General features: G+C 30.1%; 1 protein-coding gene across 1 annotated transcript in view; it reads right to left on the bottom strand.

The window, feature by feature from the left end:
- Positions 1-24,389, bottom strand: part of Wnt5 (Wnt oncogene analog 5) — a 649,366-nt gene that overhangs the window by 16,480 nt on the left and 608,497 nt on the right. The gene's annotated exons all lie outside the window — the stretch shown is intronic.

Raw genomic sequence — 24,389 nt, 5'->3', positions numbered from 1 at the left:
AGTAGAAACAAATAAAGAAAAATATTTTATTGAAAGACATATCCTGCAGTTATTTTTCGCATTAGGAACTATGGAAAAATATTTGGTGGCCAAGCATTTCAGTATATGTTTTTGGACTACCCTCCACCATAATATGGAGGGTATATTAAGTTTGTTTTTGCGTTTCTAACAGTAGTATAAAAATAAGGCTGCAGAAATTTTGCGGAACCTGTGTTGCCATCGATGTGTGGAATCTGAATGGGTGTTGCCAACGAAAATAGCAAAGACACAATCCAAAAAGGTGAATATCTGCTATGTTCAACTATTGACCATTAGGTGATGTGTTGTAGGATGGCGTTGCAAAATTTGAATTTTAGTATGTTCAACAACTAATTACCAGGCGGCGCCACTGCATAATAAGGAAGACACAATTCAAAAGGTGTTTTTTTACAAAATTCGAACTTTTTCAAGGCGCGATATCTCTGGAAACGTTAGTAAAAAAAATCTGAAAATATACTAAAATATTTTGCTAATGAGCAACATCGCCACAGCAAAGGAAATAAAGGAAATCAAAAACCATTTTTTGAGAATGTGTCCGATTTTACTCAGAAATCCCATATACATATTCCTGATCAGGATAAAATTCTGAGTCGATCTAGCCATGTCGGTATGTTTTAATCGTTCTAGCGACCACAATAATTGAGTTAGAACGCCATATTTTTGCACCCGAGTGTATTTTTATACCCTCCACCAAATGGAGGGTATAATTAAAATTGTTATTCCGTTTGTAACACATCGAAATATTCGTCGGAGATCCTATAAAGTATATATGGGGATTTCTGAGTGAAATCGGACACTTTTTCAAGATGAGGTTTTTGATTTCCTTTATTTTTTGCTGTGGCGCTGCTGCTGATTAACAAAACATTTTAGTATATTTTCAAATTTTTTTTTGACTAACGGTTCCAGAGATATCGCGCCTTGAAAAAGTCAAATTCTGTAAAAACTACATGCAAAGAAATACTCATAACTTCTTTAATATTGGTCCAAATGGGACCATCTTTTTTAATTTGTTTGTTTTTTTATCAGCTATCGAAAGAAATATTTAAAAGAAAAATGAACAGTGGGCTTCAATGCAATTTTCGGGATTTAATATTTAAAATCAATTTTTAAACATGATTGCACCCTTCGATTTTTTCAAAAAAATTTTATGTTAAACTACGTTCAATTACAAAAATGTTAAGCCCTATGTGGTAATGGGATTCGGACGATTACTATTTTTTCTGAATTTTTTAAAATTTGTCAATACAAATTTTCCTTTCAAAAAAAAAAAGATATTAAAGAAGATATGAGTATTTATTTGAACATAGTTCTTTAAAAATGCGATAATTTCAATAGGCGATATCTCTGTACCGTTGGACAAAAAATAATTTTAAAATATACTAAAATGTTCTGTTGGCTAGGAGCATAAATTGAACCAAAAACAATTGAAATCAAAAATTACTTTTCTCCGAATTGTCCGATTTCACTTGGAATTCCCCATATATTATTGATCAACATAAAATTCTATGTCGATTTAACCATGTCCGTCTGTCCGTCCGTACGTCTGTCTGTTGAAATCAAGATACAGCTCGCAATTTTAAAGATAGAGAGTCAATATTTGGTACAGACGTTTTTATATCGGTCCACGTTTTGATATAGCCCCCATAGAACGATACCTCCCCATTTTCGGGATTTTTAGGGCTTTAGCTTCATTATCCCACCAAAATGGTTGAAATTTGGTAATTAGTCTTCGTTGAGGATGTAAAACGTTCCACCTAAAATTTGTTGGTATAGGTTCACGCCTTCATATAGCCCCCATAGAACGGTACCTCCCGATATTCGGTATTCCTCAATATTCCTCCGAAATTTGTTGGTATAGGTTCACGCCTTCATATAGCCCCCATAGAACCGTACCTCCCGATATTCGGTATTCCTCAATATTCCTCCGAAATGCCTGAAATTTGTAATTAATCTTTCTTGGGGGTATACAAATTCCCTCCTGTAAATTTGTCGGTGTAGGTCCATGCTTTCATATAGTCCCCATTGAACGGGACCTCCGATTTTCGATATATTGAAGGTTGTGGCCTAAAAATTCCTCCCAAGTGGCTGAAATTTGGTGTTTAGACTTCGTTGGGGGTACTCAAACCTCCTCTTTAAATTGATAGGTATAAGTCCGCGTCTTTACATAGCCCCCATGGAAAGGTACCTCCCGATTTTCGGTATTTTGAAGGTCGTGACTTTAATATTGCACCAAAATGGTTGCAATTTGGTATAAAGTCTTCGTTGGTGATATAAAACTGTTATCCAGAAATTTGTCTGTACAGGTCTGTGCCTTCACATTGCCCCCATTTCCGACTACAACTCGTCGGTATAGCTCCACGTTTCGATATAGGCCCCTTAGAACGGTACCTCCTGATTTTCGTAATACTGAAGGTTGTGACGTCAATATCCCATCGAAATGACTGAAATTCGTTATTTGGTCTTCCAAGGGGTTATAAAATATTCCAGGAGATTATTTTCAGTATACTCGTATATCCACGTCTTGCTATATCCCCATTACTCCTTGATTTTCGGTATTTTTTAAGTTTTAGCTACATTCTCTTACCGAAATATAGGAAATTTGATATTTAGTCCTCTTTGAGTCTAAAAACTTTCCGCCAGAAATTTGTCGATATAGATTGACGTTTTGAAATAGCCCCCATAGAACGGTGCCTCACACTGTTTTACCGAAATTGCTGAAATTTAGTATTAAGTCTTCTTCATACACGAAAGGAAACTAATTATTCCATTTTACTTCAATACAACTCGTGGTGGAGGGTATAACAAGTTCGGCCCGGCCGAACTTAATGCCGTTCTTACTTGTTTTCCATAGGCAGGACACTTTAAAAATATAAATAAAACTTAAAATTTTCACAAAAATATAATTTTAAGTTGGTTTGTGCGTGACGTTTTTCAATATTTAAATGTAATACACGTTTGTTTCAGTCGTTAATAGGCAAACGTTTTATCATTCGTGCCAGTGTAAACATTTTTTGAGAAAAAATAATAAAAGTCATCTCTCTAATGAATATTGAGACAGAAATTAAAAAAAAAGCGGCGGAAAATTTATCAGATCTTGGCAAGCTTCTCTACAATCGAATTTTATAAATTTTTCTTTTCTCGTAAAGTAAAAAAACAACATTTTATTGAGTTTTGTTATCTCCAACATATTATCGTGTTTTATTTATTTCGATTTCATGTTAGCAAACTATCTTGAAAAGGAAATCTACGAAATTCCACAGCTGGAACATTTTTTGCATGCTGCAGCACTGTCAAAACATTATTGGCCCCGAAAATGTATAATATTTTCAATTTTATGATTTTTTCTTTTATTTTTTTTTTTGCCAAGCAATAACTTTAAAATATTTTACCATGGCCCTCTTAAAGTTTATAAATTACTCATGATTTTATGGACATTGATTAAAATCCATTTTACACGATTTTTGCATATTTCTTGTGTACAGTTCTCTTACCATTTTCCTTGTTGTTGGTGGTTTACCTAAGTAGAAATATGTCTTTTGATTGTGATTTTTATGTCCTATTGTTTATAAACGACTTGGCTGTCATTATTCAATTTGTCCACTTGAAATATTTGGCCATACGTAATGGTTGTCGGCGGGCTGGCGGATATTGAAGGCAACAAAATAAATGTTGAGATTTTCTTGTCATCACAGATGTGTGCCTCAAGTATAGCATGCTTGTATCTCACTGGGAGTGCCTACTAAGTGGTTAATCATTTGGCCATTTGTAAATTGTTAGATATGTCATGATTTATGTTAGAATCGTTTCTTAACAATGTTTTTGCCATGGATTATCAAATGGAATTTGTTGTTGAAAATTAACAACAGGTAGATTGATTTGTTTAAACTATTAGATTTTAATTTTCAAGGCAATTGAATGAAATTTTTCATAAAGGCGGACAATTGTTTATTTGGAATTTTTTCCTTCCAGAATAAATGGAAAATTACAATAATCATACTTCGTCAAATTTTATTTGAAATATTTTAAATACTCACTATGGGTTTAATTTGAAACAAAATCATATATTAAATCTTTGTCTTTGATCAATGCCAACTGCCAAAAATTGTGTAATTCCCATGAAATCCATTTAAAGATTTTGTTTTACCAATATTGATGTTGCGCCAAGATAACACAGCCCAAAAAAAAGCATGAAGCGATATAAAACCAATATGTGAATGTCCGTAAAACGTTATGTGTTTTGGCAATCGTCGATATAACGCAATATTTGGCCATATGTGTATATCATCTTTTGCGGTATCCAAAAATAACCATAAGAATAAAAAAGAAGACGAAAAAGAAATTGAGCCAAAATATAAAACATTTGATGTGACTCCTGTAGTTTTTTCTTTTCTTTTTGGTCTCCATGTGAATGACACTTCAATTCGCTGGGCAATAACCCTATCAAATGTCAAATTTCCCAAAAAAATAGTAAAATAAAAGTATTAAGGAAGGTATGTAGGTGTTTTGGTGGCCTGTCTTTTTTGGTGACATGGCATAACTCCCAACCATCATAAAATAACATTTGGGCTTAATGAAGGCGGTCTTCTCTAGTAGACAGAAGGCCTTTTAGGGTCTTCTATAATAGACAGAAGACCTTTTAAGGTCTTCCCTAGTAGACAGAATATCTTTTAAGGTTTTCTCTAGTAGACAGAAGGCATTTTAAGGTCTCCTCTAGTAGACATAAGGCTTTTAAGGTTTTCTATAGTAGACAGAAGACCTAAGGTCTTCTCTAGTAGACAGAAGACCTTTTAAGGTCTTCTATAGTAGACAGAAAACCTTTTAAGGTCTTCTCTAGTAGACAGAAGGCCTTTTAAGGTCTTCTATAGTAGACATAGGGCTTTTTAAGGCTTTCTATAGTAGACAGAAGACCTTTCAAGGTCTTTTTTAGTAGACAGAAGGCCTTTTAAGGTCTTCTCTAGTAGACAGAAGGAATTTTAAGGTCTTCTATAGAAGACAGAAGACCTTTTAAGGTCTTCTCTAGTAGACAGAAGGCTTTTTAAGGATTTCTATAGTAGACAGAAAACCGTTTAAGGTCTTCTCTAGTAGACAGAAGGCCTTTTAAAGTCTTCTTTAGAAGGCAGAAGACCTTTTATGGTCTTCTCTAGAAGGCAGAAGGTCTTTTAAGGTCTTTTAAGGCTTTTTAAGGTCTTCTATAGTATACAGAAGGCTTTTTAAGGTTTTTTATAGTAGACAGAAGACCTTTAAGGTTTTCTGCAGTAGACAGAAGGCCTTTTAAGGTCTCCTCTAGAAGGCAGAATACCTTTTAAGGTCTTCTCTAGTAGACAGAAGGCCTTTTAAGGTCTTCTATAGTCGACGGAAGGCACTTTTAAGGTCTTTTCTAGTAGACAGAAGGCTTTTAAGGTCTTTTCTAGTAGACAGAAGACCTTTTGAGGTCTTCTCTAGTAGACATAAGGTTTTTTTATGTCGTCTCTAGTAGACAGAAGGTCTTTTAAGGTCTTCTATAGTAGACAAGAGACCTTTTAAGGTCTTTTCTAGTAGACAGAAGGCTTTTAAGGTCTTTTCTAGTAGACAGAAGACCTTTTGAGGTCTTCTCTAGTAGACATAAGGTTTTTTTATGTCGTCTCTAGTAGACAGAAGGTCTTTTAAGGTCTTCTATAGTAGACAGAAGACCTTTTAAGGTCTTTTAATGTCGTCTCTAGTAGACAAAAGGCCTTTTAAGGTCTTCTATAGTAGACAGAAGACCTTTTAAGGTCTTCTCTAGTCGACAGAATGCCTTTTAAATTATTCTCTAGTAGACAGAAGGCCTTTTAATGTCTTCTCTAGTGGACAGAAGGCCTTTTAAGGTCTTCTCTAGTAGACAGAAAGCCTTTTAAGGTTTTCTATATTAGACAGAAGACCTTTTAAGGTCTTCTATAGTGGACAAAAGGCCTTTTAAGGTCTTTTATAGTAGACAGAAGGCCTTTTAAGGTTTTCTGTAGTAGACAGAAGACCATTTAAAGTCTTCTATAGTAGACAAAAGGCCTTTTAAGGTCTGCTATAGTAGATGGAAGACTTTTTAAGGACTTCTCTAGTTGACAGAAGGCCTTTTAATGTCTTCTCTATTAAATAGAAGGCCTTTTGAAGTCTTCTCTAGTAGACAGAAGAACTTTTAAGGTCTTCTCTAGAAGACAAAAGGCCTTTTAAGGTCTTCCCTAGTAGACAGAAGGTCTTTTAAGTTATTCTCTAGTAGACGGAAGACCTTTTAAGGTCTCCTATAGTAGGCAAAAACCTTTAAGGTATTCGCAAGTAGACAGAATACCTTTTAAGGTTTTTTCTGGTAGGGAGATGACCTTAAGGTCTTCTATAGTAGACAGAAGTCCTTTAAGGTCTTCCCTATTAGACAGAAGGCCTTTTAAGGTCTTCTATAGCACACAGATGGCCTTTAAGGTCTTCTATAGTAGACAGAAGACCTATTAAGGTATTCGATAGTAGATAGAAGGCTTTTTAAGGGTTTCTATAGTAGACGGAAAATCTTTTAAGGTCTTCTCTAGTAGACAGAAGGCCTTTTAAGGTCTTTTCTAGTAGATAGAATCCATTTTAAGGTCTTCTCTAATAGACTGAATGCATTTTAAGGTCTTCTATAGTAGACAGAAGTCTTTCTAGACAGAAGACCGTTTAAGGTCTTTCCTAGTAGACAGAAGGCCTTTTAAGGTATTTTCTAGTGGTCAGAAGTCCTTTTAAGGTCTTCTCTAGTAGATAAAAGGCCTTTTACGGTCTTCTATAGTAGACAGAAGTCCTTTTAAGGTCTTCTCTAGTAGACAGAAGGCCTTTTATTGTCTTCTCTAGTAGACAGAAGGCCTTTTAAGGGATTCGCTAGTAGACAGAATACCTTTTAAGGTATTCGCTAGTAGACAGAATGCCTTTAAGGTCTTCTCTAGTAGACAGAAAACCTTTTAATGTCTTCTATAACAGACTGAATACTATTTAAGGTCTTTTATAGTGTATCGAATACCTTTTAAGGTCTTCTATAGTAGAGACCTTTTAAGTTTTTTACATTTTAAAGTCTTCTCTAGTAGACAGAAAACTTTTTGAGATATTTGCTAGTAGACAGAATATCTTGAAGGTATTATATGGTAGGCAAGATACCATTTAAGGCCTCCTCTAGCAGACAAAAGACTTTTTGAGGTCTATCGTGTCATTCTAATTATTCTTGGGTTTATTATGATGCCTGACACCCGGAAAAGGTTGGGTGAAATTTGTTCATAAATTTCCTACTCATGGGCTGATCATTGGTTCAGTAGTTAATTTGTTCCGCTCAGAATCTTTTGAAGAACTATCTGTAGCTCTGAACGACTTCCCAAAATTTATCGAATGCTTGAAGATCCACTGAAAAAGTGAAGACCCACAGTGAAAATTGAAAAATGGAATAATTAATATCCCTTCAGTAATGAAAGTATATAGCTCCAAAATTTTATGGTACCGAAAGGTGCGCACCGATAGCGCCCATCTTCAAACTTAAACTAAGTTTGGACAAAATATTAGCAAGGCCAAATTTTGGACCGAACCGGCAGATCCGCTAGAGAGTTATCGTGCGCTCCAACCATTACACATGGAGGAGATTTTTACACCTATTTTCTCAGGAAGTATGGACTTGCCCTTGATAAAACTTCTAACGTAGTAAGCGAATACAAGTTGTTACAACAAAGATCAAAGTGATTCGAAAAGAGACCTTAAACTGCATTTTCCAAAATTTTGTGTGGTGGGTGGTACCTGAAGGAGTTGACATTTATACTTCATATTCCATACTCTACTGAAAAATAAAAAATCCAGTTACTACCCTTTTTGCTGAACAGGTGCGATATATGGGAAATATTCAAATAGGCATCGATTATTAAAAAACTCAAATAGCTTTCGTCCTTAGGCCCAAAAAAGGATTTCCCCAATATGTATGCTAATCCACATCAAATTCTTTAAATTTTATAATAAATCATTGAAAATTCTCAAGGGCATTCAATCGTTCCTTTTCCAGTTCCCTTTCCCCATCTGCCAATTAAAATATTCTCACTGCAAACATATTAATTCGTTTCCTAGATTTTTGATATTTTGTATTATTCTTTTTTAATATTTCGCATCACATCATGCATTTCTGTGTTCTGATTTGATTGGCAAAATATTGAACAACCATTCACTACACTTGTCAATATTTCATTAAAAAAAAACCAAATATGATTGTGTTTTTGATCTCTTCATCTGTGCCAAATTCTAATCTCCCAATATTTCTTCTGTTGCAGTTACTCCTTCAAATCATTGTCCCAGCAATCGAGCAAATTGAACCAAATAGCTATGGGACAAATATTGCTTCCGTTATTTTCAAATAATAATGGTGATGGTGGTCGTCGTCGTCGTTACCAAAAGCTAGCGGTTGCCAAACGGATACTATTTTTTCTGTTCACTCAATGGTTGATTTTTTGTTCTTGTTGTTTTTCCATAAAGAACTCTCGCGTTATTATGATTTGTTTTATCCTTTACTTGGTTGTTTTTTGTTGCTTCATGACAAGTTTCTTTGAGCACATCGTGTCAACATATGTCGGAAGTTTTTTTTTGCTGCTGTGTGTTTTGTTGTCATTGTCCATTACGGAAGTGATTGTGTGTATCCTTTCCCCCATTGGTCGTGTTTTTGTCATCTTTGACATTGTCAATTTAAGTTGAACGGGGTTTTTTTGGGAAAATGCTTCAAAACAATTTCATTGGCGTCAGTTTATCAAAACTATAACTGTTGGCTGGCTGGACTTCTTCTTCGTTTTTTTTTTGTTTATTTCCTCAAAACTGTGTACTCGTATAGCTAACAGCATTGAACATTGATTGCACAGAACATAGTTGATGATAATAAAGATTGCAGATGGATATCTGGTTACTTTGGCCACAACTATGATATTGTTGCATGATGGCAAATAAAAAATAGATGGCAACAGTCAATATTGGAGACACAGCCAAATTGCTTTGAATGCAACAACGTATGTGCTGCGCTGGTGTCAATTTATGTTTTTATTATTCCTCAATGATGTCGAATTGGGGACAGGCAGGTTGTCTGCTGCAATGGGGGTGGTATGTCGGTCACTATTTATCAAATCTCACATGTCTTATATATTGAAAATAGCTATAATGTTGAGATACAATTTCGGAATTTTCCACAAATATTTGTAGACTTCAATGCGATTGATGATAACGAATTCAAGTATTTGAATAAAATTTATTTAATAACATTGCTTTATCCTTTAGGAAGGAACATCAGAGCACTTTTTCTTGCGACATTACATTACATGTTGACAATGGTTTATTATAATGCCGATCAGCTGAGAGCGATTGAAATACATCTTCCAATTTTTTTTCGAATTTCCTATTACGAAATTAATGACCTATTTCTCTAAGACGATTTGAATACAAATTCGTTCGAATTACTTCCAAACACCTGCTGTTGTTAAAAATTTGATTGAAAATGAATCAAAAATTTTTCAAAAAAAGCAGAATTTTGGTAGTAGTTGGAACGAATTTGTATTCGAGTAGTCTTAGTGAAATAGGCCAGAAGCAAGTTTTCGAAAATAAAATAGATGAGTTATGCTATTTTTTGTGTTGAAACTTTTTGATTTTTGTTATATTTTGTATTTGTTCACATTAGTAAACCATTGCGTATGATTGTTATTATAATCTTTCTAATTAAAAATAATCATACGCACTGGGGTTCCAATGTTAAGAAATAAAATATAGCTTTGTTCCTTTACTTTTTTAATGGTAAGCGTGGTAAAAGAGAAAAGTGTCAAAATTGCTCTCTCATGAACATTTTTACCAGAAAACTAAAGGAACGGAAAAATGGTAGATCTGGCAGCTATGTCAAAAAGAAACATAAAAAAGTCAATTTTCGTCTTTTATTTCATAGTTTTTAATTTAGTTTTGTCAGCGTTCGACTTTTTCTTCGGTTTTTCGTCCATTATCTTTTTCATTGTGAATAATCGTCAAACAAAAGTCGAAAAATCAATTCTGCCATTTTTTACCTGTAGACATTTTGCTGGTAGCCTGTGGTAGAAGAGAAAGCCATTTTCGCTCTCTCTCCACTCTCACTCTCTTAAAAATTGCTTCCAGTTTTGCCACTTTTCGGGGTTAAGGAACGCTTTGCAGGTTAAAAATGGTAAGAAATGTTAAAAATGGTAACCTCAGGTAAGTAAAGGAACATAGCTTATATAAAAAAACCAAAAAGCATACCATAACTGATCCATTTTTTAACAGATTTTATTTCTTTTTTTTCAAACGCTAACTTAATTATTTTCCTTTTTCGTGATAATAAGTCCATATTTATATTAGGCAATTTTCCTTGCGACAATTGTCAGTTTGATGGAGAGAGAGGTGAGGCCTATGGTAACAATTTGCCTCTCAACACCATCCCACACCCACAAACTGACAATTGCCGCAAGGAAAATTGCCTAATGTAAATATGGACTAAATTTGATAATAAAAATGTAAAATATAATATTTTTAAGCTATTTTTAGAGGTGGGGATTGATTTTTTTAAAAATATTGTAATGGTATTTTGTGACATTTTAGAGGCTTGGAATTGTTTTAAATAATTTTATCTTAGTTTTAGAGTAGTGGATTTTTTAAAATATTTTTATGGTGTCGGATTTTTTAAAAATATGTTCATGCTATCTTCACGGTATTTTAAGGTATTTTAGAGGCGTAAATTTCAAAATATTTTAAGCTATTTTTAGTGGCGTGGATTTTTTCAAAATATTTTTAAGCTATTTTTAGGGTTGTGGATTTTTTAAAAATATTTTTATGGTATTTTAGGGCGTTTGATTTTTTTTAAATATGTTCATGTCATCTTTAGGGCCATGGCTTTTTTTAAATATATTTAAGCAATTTTTTAGGAGCGTGGATTTCTGGAAAAATATTTTTAAGATATGTTTAGGAGCGTGGATTTTTTTAAAATATTTTTAACCCATTTTCAGGGGCATGGATTTTTTAAGAAAATATTTTTAAACCATTTTTAGGGGCTTGGATTTTTTAAAGAAATATTTTTAAACCATTTTCAGGGGCTTGGATTTTTTAAAACAATATTTTTAAGGTTTTAGAGGCTTTGGTTTCAAAATATTTTTAAGCTATTTCTAGAGTCGTGGATTTTTCTCAAAATATTTTTACGCTATTTTTAGAGTTGTGATTTTTTACAAATATATTTATGCTATTTAAGGTCCTGGATTTTTTTAAAAATATTTTTAAGCTATTTTTTGGGGCGTTTATTTATTTTTAATATTTTCAAGTTATGTTTAGAGGCGTTTATTTTTTTAAAAATATTTTTAAGCTATTTTTATGGGCGTTTATTTGTTTAAAACTATTTTTAGGGACGTGGATTTTTTTAAAAATACTTTTAAACAATTTTTAGGGGTAGGCATTTTTCAGATATATTTTTAAGCCATTTTTATGTGCGTATATTTTTTTTAAAAATATTTCTAAACTATTTTTAGGGGCATAGAGTTTTTTAAATATTTTAAAGTTATTTTAAAGTGGCGTACATTTTTTTTAAATATTTTTAAGTTATTTAAAGATCCTGAATTTTAAAAAATATTTTTAAGTTATTTTTGGGGCGTTTATTCCTTTTTAATATTTTTAGGGGCGTTTATTTTTTTAAAAATATTTTTAGCTATTTTTAGGGGCGTTTATTTTTTTAAAATATTTTAAAGCTATTTTTAGGGACGTGGATTTTTTTAAAAATACTTTTAAGCCATTTTTAAGGGTGTGGATTTTTTAGATATATTTTTAAGTCATTTTTAGGTGCGTAGATTTTTTTAAAAATATTTTTAAACCATTTTAGTAGCGTAGATTTTTTAGAAATATTTCTAAACTATTTATAGGGGCGTAGATTTTATTAAATATTTTAAACAATTTTTAAAGGCGTGAATAAAAATATTGTTAATATTGTAATATATTGTTAAGATATTTTTTTGTCGTGGATTTTTTTTTTTAAATATTTTAAGGCTATTTTTAGAGGCGTGGATTTTTATAAAAATATTTGCAAGCCATTTTTAGAAGCGTAGGTTGTTACAAAATTCTTTTAAGCTAAATTTAGAGGCGTAAATGTTTTCCAAATATTCTTATGCTATTTTTAGAGGCATGAATGTTTTTCAAAATATTCTTAAGCTATTATTAGTAGCGTTGATCTTTTAAATATTTTTAAGCTTTTTTAGAGTCGTGGATTTTTTCTAAATATTTTAAAACAATAGTTATAGGGTGTGGATTTTTTGAAAAATATTTTAAGCCATTTTTGGGGTCGTGGATTTTTTTAAATATTTAAATGTATTTTTAGAGGCGTAGATTTTTTTAAAAAAATATTTTTAAGGTATTTTTAGGGGCGTGGATTTTTCAAAAATATTTTTAAAGGTATTTTTAGAGGCGTGGATTTTTTTAAATATTCAAATTTATTTTTAGAGGCGTGGATTTTTTTAAAAACATATTTTTAAGGTATTTTTAGGGGCGTGGATTTTTCAAAAATGTTTTTAAGGTATTTTTAGAGGCGTGGATTTTTTTAAATATTCAAATTTATTTTTAGAGGCGTGGATTTTTTTAAAAAAATATTTTTAAGGTATTTTTAGAGGCGTGGATTTTTAAAAAAAAAATTTTTTAAGGTATTTTTAAAGGCGTGGATTTTTTTAAAAAAATATTTTTAAGGTATTTTTACAGGCGTGGATTTTTTTAAAAAAATATTTTTAAGGTATTTTTACAGGCGTGGATTTTTTTAAAAAAATATTTTTAAGTTATTTTTACAGGCGTGGATTTTTTTAAAAAAATATTTTTAAGGTATTTTTACAGGCGTGGATTTTTTTAAAAAAATATTTTTAAGGTATTTTTACAGGCGTGGATTTTTTTAAAAAAATATTTTTAAGGTATTTTTACAGGCGTGGATTTTTTTAAAAAAATATTTTTAAGGTATTTTTACAGGCGTGGATTTTTTTAAAACAATATTTTTAAGGTATTTTTACAGGCGTGGATTTTTTTTAAAAAAATATTTTTAAGGTAATTTTACAGGCGTGGATTTTTTTAAAAAAATATTTTTAAAGGTATTTTTACAGGCGTGGATTTTTTTAAAAAAATATTTTTAAGGTATTTTTACAGGCGTGGATTTTTTTAAAAAAATATTTTTAAGGTATTTTTACAGGCGTGGATTTTTTTAAAAAAATATTTTTAAGGTATTTTTACAGGCGTGGATTTTTTTAAAAAAATATTTTTAAGGTATTTTTACAGGCGTGGATTTTTTTAAAAAAATATTTTTAAGGTATTTTTACAGGCGTGGATTTTTTTAAAACAATATTTTACAGGCGTGGATTTTTTTAAAAAAATATTTTTAAGGTATTTCTACAGGCGTGGATTTTTTTAAAAAAATATTTTTAAGGTATTTTTACAGGCGTGGATTTTTTTAAAAAAATATTTTTAAGGTATTTTTACAGGCGTGGATTTTTTTAAAAAAATATTTTTAAGGTATTTTTACAGGCGTGGATTTTTTTAAAAAAATATTTTTAAGGTATTTTTACAGGCGTGGATTTTTTTAAAAAAATATTTTTAAGGTATTTTTACAGGCGTGGATTTTTTAAAAAAAAATATTTTTAATGTATTATTACAGGCGTGGATTTTTTTAAAAAAAAATATTTTTAAGGTATTTTTACAGGCGTGGATTGTTTTAAAAAAATATTTTTAAGGTATTTTTACAGGCGTGGATTTTTTTAAAAAAATATTTTTAAGGTATTTTTACAGGCGTGGATTTTTTTAAAGAAATATTTTTAAGGTATTTTTACAGGCGTGGATTTTTTTAAAAAAATATTTTTAAGGTATTTTTACAGGCGTGGATTTTTTTAAAAAAATATTTTTAAGGTATTTTTACAGGCGTGGATTTTTTTAAAAAAATATTTTTAAGGTATTTTTACAGGCGTGGATTTTTTTAAAAAAATATTTTTAAGGTATTTTTACAGGCGTGGATTTTTTTAAAAAATATTTTAAAGGCATTTTTAGGAGCGTGGATTTTTATCAAATATTTTTAACTATTTTTAGAGGCGTGGATTTTTTAGCAAAATATTTTTAAGGCATTTTTAGGAGCGTGGATTTTTATCAAATATTTTTAAGCTATTTTTAGAGGCGTGGATTTTTTAACAAAATATTTTAAAGGCATTTTTAGGAGCGTGGATTTTTATCAAATATTTTTAAGCTATTTTTAGAGGCGTGGATTTTTTAACAAAATATTTTAAAGGCATTTTTAGGAGCGTGGATTTTTATCAAATATTTTTAAGCTATTTTTAGAGGCGTGGATTTTTTAACAAAATATTTTTAAGGCATTTTTAGGAGCGTGGATTTTTATCAAATATTTTTAAGCTATTTTTAAAGGCGTAGATTTTTTATCAAATATTTTTAAGCTATTTTTAAAGGCGTAGATTTTTTAACAAAATATTTTAAGGCATTTTTAGGAGCGTGGATTTTTGTCAAATATTTTTAAGCTATTTTTAGGAGCGTGGATTTTTATCAAATATTTTTAAGCTATTTTTAGAGGCGTGGATTTTTAAAAAAAATTATTTTTAAGGCATTTTTAGGAGCGTGGACTTTTATCAAATATTTTTAAGCTATTTTTAGAGGCGTGGATTTTTTAACAAAATATTTTTAAGGCATTTTTAGGAGCGTGGATTTTTATCAAATATTTTTAAGCTATTTTTAAAGGCGTAGATTTTTTATCAAATATTTTTAAGCTATTTTTAAAGGCGTAGATTTTTTAACAAAATATTTTAAGGCATTTTTAGGAGCGTGGATTTTTGTCAAATATTTTTAAGCTATTTTTAGGAGCGTGGATTTTTATCAAATATTTTTAAGCTATTTTTAGAGGCGTGGATTTTTAAAAAAAATTATTTTTAAGGCATTTTTAGGAGCGTGGACTTTTATCAAATATTTTTAAGCTATTTTTAGAGGCGTGGATTTTTTAACAAAATATTTTTAAGGCATTTTTAGGAGCGTGGATTTTTATCAAATATTTTTAAGCTATTTTTAGAGGCGTGGATTTTTTAACAAAATATTTTTAAGGCATTTTTAGGAGAGTGGATTTTTTAGAAATATTTTCAAGGCATTTATAGTTAATTTAAGGGGCGTTAATTTTAAGTTAATTTAAAGGGGCGTGATTTTTTTAAATATTTTTAAATTATATTAAAGTGCGTGAACTTTTTTAAACTATTTTTTTACAAATATTTTTAAGTTATTTTAAAGGGCCGTTGATTTTTTTAAGTATTTTTAAGTTATTTTGAAGAGGCGAGGATAAAATATTTTTAAGTTATTTTGAAGGGGTGTGGATTCTTTAAAAATATTTTTACGTTACTTTAAAGGGGCGTAAATATTTTTAGAAATATTTTTAAGTTACTTTAAAGGGGTGTGAATATTTTTAGAAATATTTTTAAGTTATTTTAAAGGGGCGTGGATTCTTTAAAAAATATTTTTAAGTTACTTTAAAGGGGCGTGAATATTTTTAGAAATATATTTAAGTTACTTTAAAGGGGTGTGAATATTTTTAGAAATATTTTTAAGTTATTTTAAAGGGGCGTGGACATTTTTAGAAATATGTTTAAGTTATTTTGAAGGGGCGTGGATTTTTTTTAATAATATTTTTAAGTTATGGATATTTTTAAAAATATTTTTAAGTTATTTTAAAGGGGTTTGGATTTTTTAAAATATTTTTAGGCAATACAATATATTAAAAAATCAAAAAGTTTAAAAACAAAAAATAGCATAACTGATCTATTCTTTTAACCGATTTTATTGTTCTTTTTTTCAAACGCTGATTTAATTTTTTTGTGATAATAAAAAATTTTATGTTTAAAATCACTTTATGAAGTGACTTAAATAACAAAAGTTCTTTTCGACATCCATGGACTCCAACAAAACCGAATTGGTTCAACAGAACCCCAGAATAATTGTTTCGAAGTTTGTAGCACAGTTTTATTAGAATTCTCTTTCAATCAAATGCTTTAATTTTCAATTTCCAGTTGCAATTAAAAAAACAATCTCTTCAATAGCACATCACTTCAGGCATATATTTGTATTATTATTATTATTTACTTTTAATTTTTATTCTTTCAATTTAGAAATAACTATCGTCCGTTTCCCTTGAATAACAATTTCAAAAAGGTAAAACAATTTTCATACAATAACAGATTACCAGTTATAGCCAATTGCAATAATATAAGACTATTTACATGAAAATAACTTTTTAAATAAGATTCAATATTGAGATATCAAGGACATGCTATGCTGTGTCTCCACACAAACGTAACAGACCAGAAGCTTTTCACAAAGTAGATTTAGAAATGATAATAAAAAATTCCACACACACAAAAGAAAACATTAAGAAATTATTTTTTTTTTTTGGAAAAGTCCCACAAAACCCACACTAACTACTCACATTCCTTTTCAAATAAATAAATCAACAAAGCAACAGAAGAGGAAAGCCAACATCCACCTGTTGAACTTCTATATAATTCAATAATACAGAAATACAATAAAAGTACAACTGACATACACACACATAGCCACCACAAAAAGATCAATAAGACCAAATAGAAAGAAATAAACGACAGACATATGGACAGTGGACAAAGTAATGGTAAATATCAAAGCAGAGAGGGAGAGCGAGGAAACTAAAGTGAAATGAAAATAACATTACGAATATTGTTGCAAAAATATCATAATATTGAATATGTAAATATTGACCATATGGATATATTTGGATTTGCATATAGGGTGTTCTAAAATTTTGGAATAACAAAATCAATTTTCAATTTCAATCCAATATTATGGGACCGTTTTCTTATTGCAGATTTAAAAAGTGCAAAAAAGAAATCTTGGTTGAATAAAATGTAAGCCAACAGATTCGAACTTTTGTGTACTTGAAGGACATGCTAGGCACTCATCACTTTAAAATGTTTTCTACTTCATTTAAATTGTATTTCGTTTGTTATTTTCCTGCGAATTACTTGTTGATCCATACATTTTGCAACACCCTGTTTTATTCAACAAATGTACAAATATACATACATACACATTCATTAATACATATTTTAGTATTTTATTTGTAAATAAAATATGCTTACTTTTATTCATATTTCCTCAGTACATATTTCAATGTATGTATTTATAGGTATGTGTGTATGTTTTTATTCTGCATAAATTGCTATTTGGCAATTTAATCTGTTTCAATTTACACAGAGAATAGCTTCTGGCCAAAGGAAATAAGAAAATTCTGCCTTAGGTTACAATAATAATACAATGACAACATCAACAAAGAACGGCATAACAAAAACATTGAATATTTTACTCACAAAATAAATACAGCATACTTTTTGTAGGCATATTATCAGGAGTGGGAAATGTGAATGAGTGTGTGGTAGTGTATTTGGATAAAGTCCGGAATACGGCAGGTTTTATATTCGTCAATATATATATTAGGTCGTTTGAATCTTGTTCGTAGCAAGTACTGCAAATACTCGATTGAAGTTATTTTCAAAAAGTGGGATGATGGAAAGGAGAAAGTAACGGTAGTATGATAAGGTTTTTCTCCTTTTGGAGTAGCATAGCTGAGTGCTAGCGGAATATTGGATTTATTTTGAAAAATAAAATTTCAAGGTATTTTTAAAGGCTTTTTTAGTTTTAACGTAATATTAGGGGCGCGGATTTTTTAAAAATATTTTGAGATGTATTTTAAAGGGGAGCGGATTTTTTAAATATATTTAAAAAAATATTTTATGGCGCATGGATTTTTTAAATGGTTTAGATGTATTTTTGGGTCGTGGATTTTTGTAACTGTTTTTAGAAGTATTTTAAGGGCATGGATATTTTTTAAATACCTTTAGAAATATTTTAAGGGGCATGTTTTTTTTTAATATTTTTATAAGTATTTTAAGGGGCGTGGATTTTTCGAAATATTTTTAGAGATATTTCCAAGGTATTTTAAGCGACGGATTTTTCTAAATATCTTTAGAGGGACGTGGATTTTTTAAATATTTTTAGATGTCTTTCTAAGGCATTTTTAGTGACGTTAATTTTTCTAAATATTTTTAGGTGTATTTCTAAGGTATTTTTAGGGACGTGGATTTTTCTAAATATTTTTGGAGATATTTCTAAGGTATTTTTGGGAACGTGGATATTTTTAAATATTTTTAGAGATATTTCTAAGGTATTTTAAGCGACGTGGATTTTTCTAAATATCTTTAGAGGGACGTGGATTTTTATAAATATTTTTAAGTATTTTTAGGGACGTGGATTTTTTAAATATTTTTATAGGTCTTTCTAAGGCATTTTTAGTGATGTTGATTTTTCTAGATATCTTTAGAGGCATTTCTAAGATATTTTTAGGGGTGTGGATTTTTTAAATATTTTTAGAGGTACTCCAAAGGTATTTTTAGGGACGTGGATTTTTCTAAATATTTGTTGAGGTATTTCTAAGCTATTTTTAGGGACGCGGATTTTTCTAAATATTTTTGTAGGTATTTCTAACGTATTTTTAGGGTCGTCGATTTTTCTAAATATTTTTAGAGGTATTTCTAAGGTATTTTTAGGGTCGTGGATTTTTTGTAAATATTTTTAGAAATATTTCTAAGATATTTTTAGGGACGTGGATATTTCTAAAATTTTTAGAGGCATTTCTTAAGACGTGGATTTTTCTAAATATTTTTAGAGGTATTTTAAAGTATTTTTAGGGACGTGGATTTTTCTAAATATTTTAGAGGTATTTTTAGGGACGTGGATTTTTCTAAATATTTTTAGGGATGTGGATTTTCCAAAATATTTTTAGAGGTACTTTTAGGGACGTGGATTTTTCTAAATATTTTTAGAGGTATTTTTAGGGACGTGGATTTTTCTAAATATTTTTAGAGGTATTTTTAGGGACTTGGATTTTTCTAAATATTTTTAGAGGTATTTTTAGGGACGTGGATTTTTCTAAATATTTTTAGAGGTATTTTTAGGGACGTGGATTTTTCTAAATATTTTTTAGGGACGTGGATTTTTCTAAATATTTTTAGAGGTATTTTTAGGGACGTGGATTTTTCTAAATATTTTTACAGGTATTTTTAGGGACATGGATTTTTCTAAATATTTTTAAAGGTATTTTTAGGGACGTGGATTTTTCTAAATATTTTTACAGGTATTTTTAGGGACGAGGATTTTTCTAAATATTTTTAGAGGTATTTTTAGGGACGTGGATTTTTCTAAATATTTTTAGAGGTATTTTTAGGGACGTGGATCTTTCTAAATATTTTTAGAGGTATTTTTAGGGACGTGGATTTTTCTAAATATTTTTAGAGGTATTTTTAGGGACGTGGATTTTTCTAAATATTTTTACAGGTATTTTTAGGGACGTGGATTTTTCTAAATATTTTTACAGGTATTTTTAGGGACGTGGATTTTTCTAAATATTTTTAGAGGTATTTTAGGGACGTGGATTTTTCTAAATATTTTTACAGGTATTTTTAGGGACGTGGATTTTTCTAAATATTTTTACAGGTATTTTTAGGGACGTGGATTTTTCTAAATATTTTCAGGTATTTTTAGGGACGTGGATTTTTCTAAAAATTTTTAGAGGTATTTTTAGGGACGTGGATTTTTCTAAATATTTTTAGAGGTATTTTTAGGGACGTGAATTTTTCCAAATATTTTATTTATTTATATTTTTATTTCATTTATTATTTTTAGAGGTATTTCGAAGGTATTTTTAGGAGAGGGGTTTCTTTTTAAACCTGTTTAGAGGTATTTTTAAGGTAAATGGGTGGCATGAATTTTTTTAAAATTTTGACGTATTTTGAAGTATTTTAGGAGAGTGGATTTGTGTAAAAATATTTTTTAAGCAATTTTTAGGGGCGTGGATTTTTTTAAAAAATCTATAAGAATTTTTAGGGACATTGATTTTTAAAAATCTTTTAAAGCAATTTATAGGGACATTTACACATTTTCTAAAAAAAATTTAAAGCAATTTTTTGGGCCAAGGATTTTTTAAATATTTCTTTGTAATCTTTAGGGGCATGGATTTTTTTTAAATAATTCTATGCAATTTTGAGGGGTTGTGGATTCTTAAAAATATTTCTAATAAATTTTTGGAGGCAAGGATTTTATTAAATATTTTTTAAGCAATTTTTATGGCTTAGTTTATCTTAAATATTTTTAAATTATTTTCAGGGGCTTGCATTTTTTTTTAAATATTTTTAAGCAGTTTTTAGGCGCTTTTTTGATGCGTCGATTTTTTTTTGAATATTTCTAAGCAATAGTTAGGGGCTTTTTAGATGAGTGGATTTTTCTTTTAATATTTTTAAGGGTTTTTTTTAGATAAATTTTAAGCTAAATTTTGGTGGCGTGGATTTCTTTAAAAATACCTTTAAGATATTTTAAGGGTCGTGGATTTAAAAATATGTTTAAGCTATTTTTGGGGGAGTAGATTTCTTTAAAGCCGTTTTAATGGGCATGGATTTTTTAAAAATATTTTTTCAGCTATTTTTTAGGCGTGGATATAAACATATTTTTAAGCTATGTTTTAGCCGTGGTTTATTTTAGAATTATTTTTAAGATGTTTTGAGGGGCTTAGATTCCTTTAAAAATATTTTTAGATGCGTGGATTTTTATACCCTCAGCATTTATGCTATCGAGGGTATATACACTTTCATACGGGCAAAATGTGCTTCATCGAAATAATGGTTTTAGACCCCAAGAATGTTTGGACGAAATTCGTTTTAGGCAATTTGGAGTTGATTTAGATAACTTTCGAATGGCATGGCACTGCGAACGGATCTGCCTATTCGGTCCAAAATTTGGCCTTCGTAATATTTTGTCCAAACTTAGTTTTAGTTCGAAGATGGGCCATGTCGTTGCACTCCTTCCGGTACCTCCACCACAAAAGTTCGAAAATGTTCGGAAAAATTGAACGAACGATAACTTTTAATGGTAGTAACCGATTTGGTCCATACTTTACACATTGTAAAATTTCAACCAGATCGGTCAATTTCTTTCCCACAAAAAATTTCGGGAAAGTTCAGTTTAGGATCAGCTCTCGAATTGCTTTGATTTTTGTTGTAACGGGTTATATTTGCTGCGCCCATTGCGGCGGTACAAGTTTCATCAGGAGCAAGTCCATACTTCCTGAGAAAATAGCCTGAAAGGTGCAAAAAACCGCTCTGACACCGTGTCTAGTGGTTGGAGTGCACGATAACCCTCGAACGGATCTACCGATTCGTTCCAAAATTTGGACTTCATAATATTTTGTCCAAAGTTAGTATAAGTTTGAAGATAAGCCATATTGGTCAACTCCTTCAGGTATCTCCCCCACAAAAGTTCAAAAATGTTCGGAAAAATGGTTCGCACGATAACTCTTGAAGGGAGTGGGAGTGGGAGTGACCGATTTGGTCCATACTTTACACATCCTAATATATCTACCAGATATAGATCAGGTTCGAATGTGGACTATATTTGTCCACTACTTCGGGTACCTATCACACAACATTTCGGAAAAGTTCACTTTAAGGCCTGCTCTCGAATCACTTTGATTTCCGTTGGAGCAACTTGCATTTGCTGCCTCAATTACGACGGTAAAAGTTTTTTCGGAGTCCATACTTCTTGAGAAAAGACACCATAACTAATGGCTGTAGAGCACGATAACTCTCGAACTGATCAACGGATTTGGTCCAAAATTTGGCCATCGTCATATTTTGTCCAAACATGCCTTCTGTTCGAAGATGGGCAATACCGCTCCACAACTTCCGATACTTCTCCCCAATATCTAAAAAATGTCACCAATATGGTATGAACGGTATTTGTTGAACGGGGCAACCGATTTGGTCCAAACTTTAGATCTCCTAATATTTTGTCAAAATTTAGTTCAACTTATAAAATGGCCCATATCGGTCCTCTTCGTAGGGTACCTCCCTAACAAAAGTTCAACATTTTAGTTCAAATGCAGTTTAGTGTCTGTTCGAAGATCCTTGGAAATGTATACCGATACTGTTCATTGTGGTCCTGTTTGCAGCGATATTATGTTTTCCGTCGACAAGTCCATGGTCCAAATTTATACGATGGCCCACTGAAATGACTAGTGGGCGCTATATTTATCGAAAAGATATGACTCCCAAAATTAGATCCATTCCTTTAAGTACCTACTCCACAACACTTTTGAACTTTAGTCCTAATCCACATATTTGTCGGCAAGCTCAAATGTCCAAAAAGGGCCACTAAATTCTGAAAGGACCCTAAATACATTCGATTTGTCCGTAGATGAATGTTTAAATTCACATAGGCTGAGGGTACATCTCTGTCTGCAAAGCCGACTGATACTTTTTTACGTGTTTAAAAACATTTTAGAGGCTTGATTTTCTTTAAATAATTATAAGCTATTTGTAGGGAAGTGGAATTTTTAAAATTATTTTTAAGCAATTGGTAATGGCGTGGATTTTTAAAAAATATTTTTAAATAATTTTAGGGACGTGGAAATATTTTAAAGCAATTTTTAGGCTCGTGGATTTTTTTAAATATTTTTAAGCAATTTTTAGGGTCGTGGATTTTTTTAAATATTTTTAAGCTATTTCAGTGGCGTGAATTTGAGTAAAAAAAATTTAACCTTTTTTAATGGCATGGATTTTTTAAATATGTTGAAGCTATTTTTAGGAGCGTGAATTTTTGTAAAAATATTTTTGAGCAATTTTAGTAGCATGTATTTTGTTAAAAATATTTTAAAGCTATTTTTAAGGACGTAGATTTTTTTAAAATATTTTAAAGCCATTTTTAGGTGCGCATATTTTTTAAAAATATTTTTAAGCAATTTGGGGGAGTGAATTTTTTTTTTAAATATTTTTAAGAAATTTTGTGAGCGTGGATTTTTGTAAAAAATATTTTTAAGAAATCTTGGTGGCGTGGATTTTTTTAAAAATATTTTTATGCTATTTTTAGGTGAGTAAATTTTTTTTGATAGTTCTGAAAATATTTTTAAGTAATATTTAGGGGTGTGGATATCTCCAAAACTATATTAAAGGTATTTTAGGGGCGTGGATTTTTTAATATTTTAAGCAATTTTTAAGGTCGTAGATTTTTTCAAAAGCGTCTTTTAGGGGCGTGGATTTTTTAAAAATATTTTTAAGCAATTTTTAGGGTCGTCGATTTATTTTTATAAATATTTTTAAGAAATTTTTAGGGACATCAATTTTTTAAATAATTAAATTTTTGAATATTTTTAAGCAATTTATTGGGCCGTGGATTTTTTAAAAATGTTTTTAAGCAATTTATAAGGGCTTGGACTTTTTAAAAATATTTTTAACCAATTTTTACGGGCGTGGATTTTTTTAAAAATATTTTCAACCAATTTTTACGGGCGTGGATTTTTTTAAAAATATTTTAAAGCCATTTTTAGGTGCCTGAATTTTTTAAAAATATTTTTAAGCAATTTTTAGGGTGGTCGATTTTTTTTTATAAATATTTTTAAGCAATTTATAGGGACATCAATTTTTTAAATAATTCAATTTTTGAATATTTTTAAGCAATTAATAGGTGCGTGGATTTTTTAAAAATATTTTTAACCAATTTATAAGGTCGTGGATTTTTTTAAAAATATTTTTAACCAATTTATAAGGGCGTGGATTTTTTTAAAAATATTTTAAAGCAATTTTTAGGTGCCTGGATTTTTTAAAAATATGTTTAAGAGAATTTTTAGGGGCGTCGATTTTTTTAAAAATATTTTTAAGCCATTTTTAGGGGCGTGGATTTTTTTTAACTATTTTAAGCTATTTGCCCTTGATCTGATACATAGAACTCATCACAACAAACAAGTTTACCCTCTTAACAGTTTTCAAAATCACATTCGTTCATATGTAGTCCTTCTATATGTAATGTAAAGATAAACATTTACTGTGCTCGAATGTGTGTTACGACGATGATGGTATTGGTTGTTGATGCTGATTTTATTTAACAAACATGTCAGTTCGACAGCCAGTTTACTCAACTCTATTAAATAGCATATTTGCTGGTTTGTTGGTGTATTCAAAAGTAATTTGATTACAATTTACAAAATTGGCTTTATTTGCATTCAATTTCCCTTCTCTATTGCATTCAAATATTATGGCATCCCAACTACGCACTCAACACACACACGCACTATGGATCGATATAGAAAAAAAAGGTAAGAGAAAAGTCCAACAAACCAAAGGAACAAAAACTAACATTTTCCATTTCAAAGGCAAGTAATTTCAATACAAGTTTTCAACAGATTTCAGTAACAACTGCTACTGCTGCTGCTCCTGATTTTGCTTGTTTTTGCTAGTGATTTTATTCAATAT

Source organism: Musca autumnalis, unplaced genomic scaffold (genome assembly GCF_047663935.1).
Source record: "Musca autumnalis isolate F117 unplaced genomic scaffold, ASM4766393v1 scaffold_5, whole genome shotgun sequence".
In the NCBI taxonomy this organism is placed as follows: Eukaryota; Metazoa; Arthropoda; class Insecta; order Diptera; family Muscidae; genus Musca; species Musca autumnalis.
This window is presented reverse-complemented; position numbering and strand designations above follow the sequence as displayed.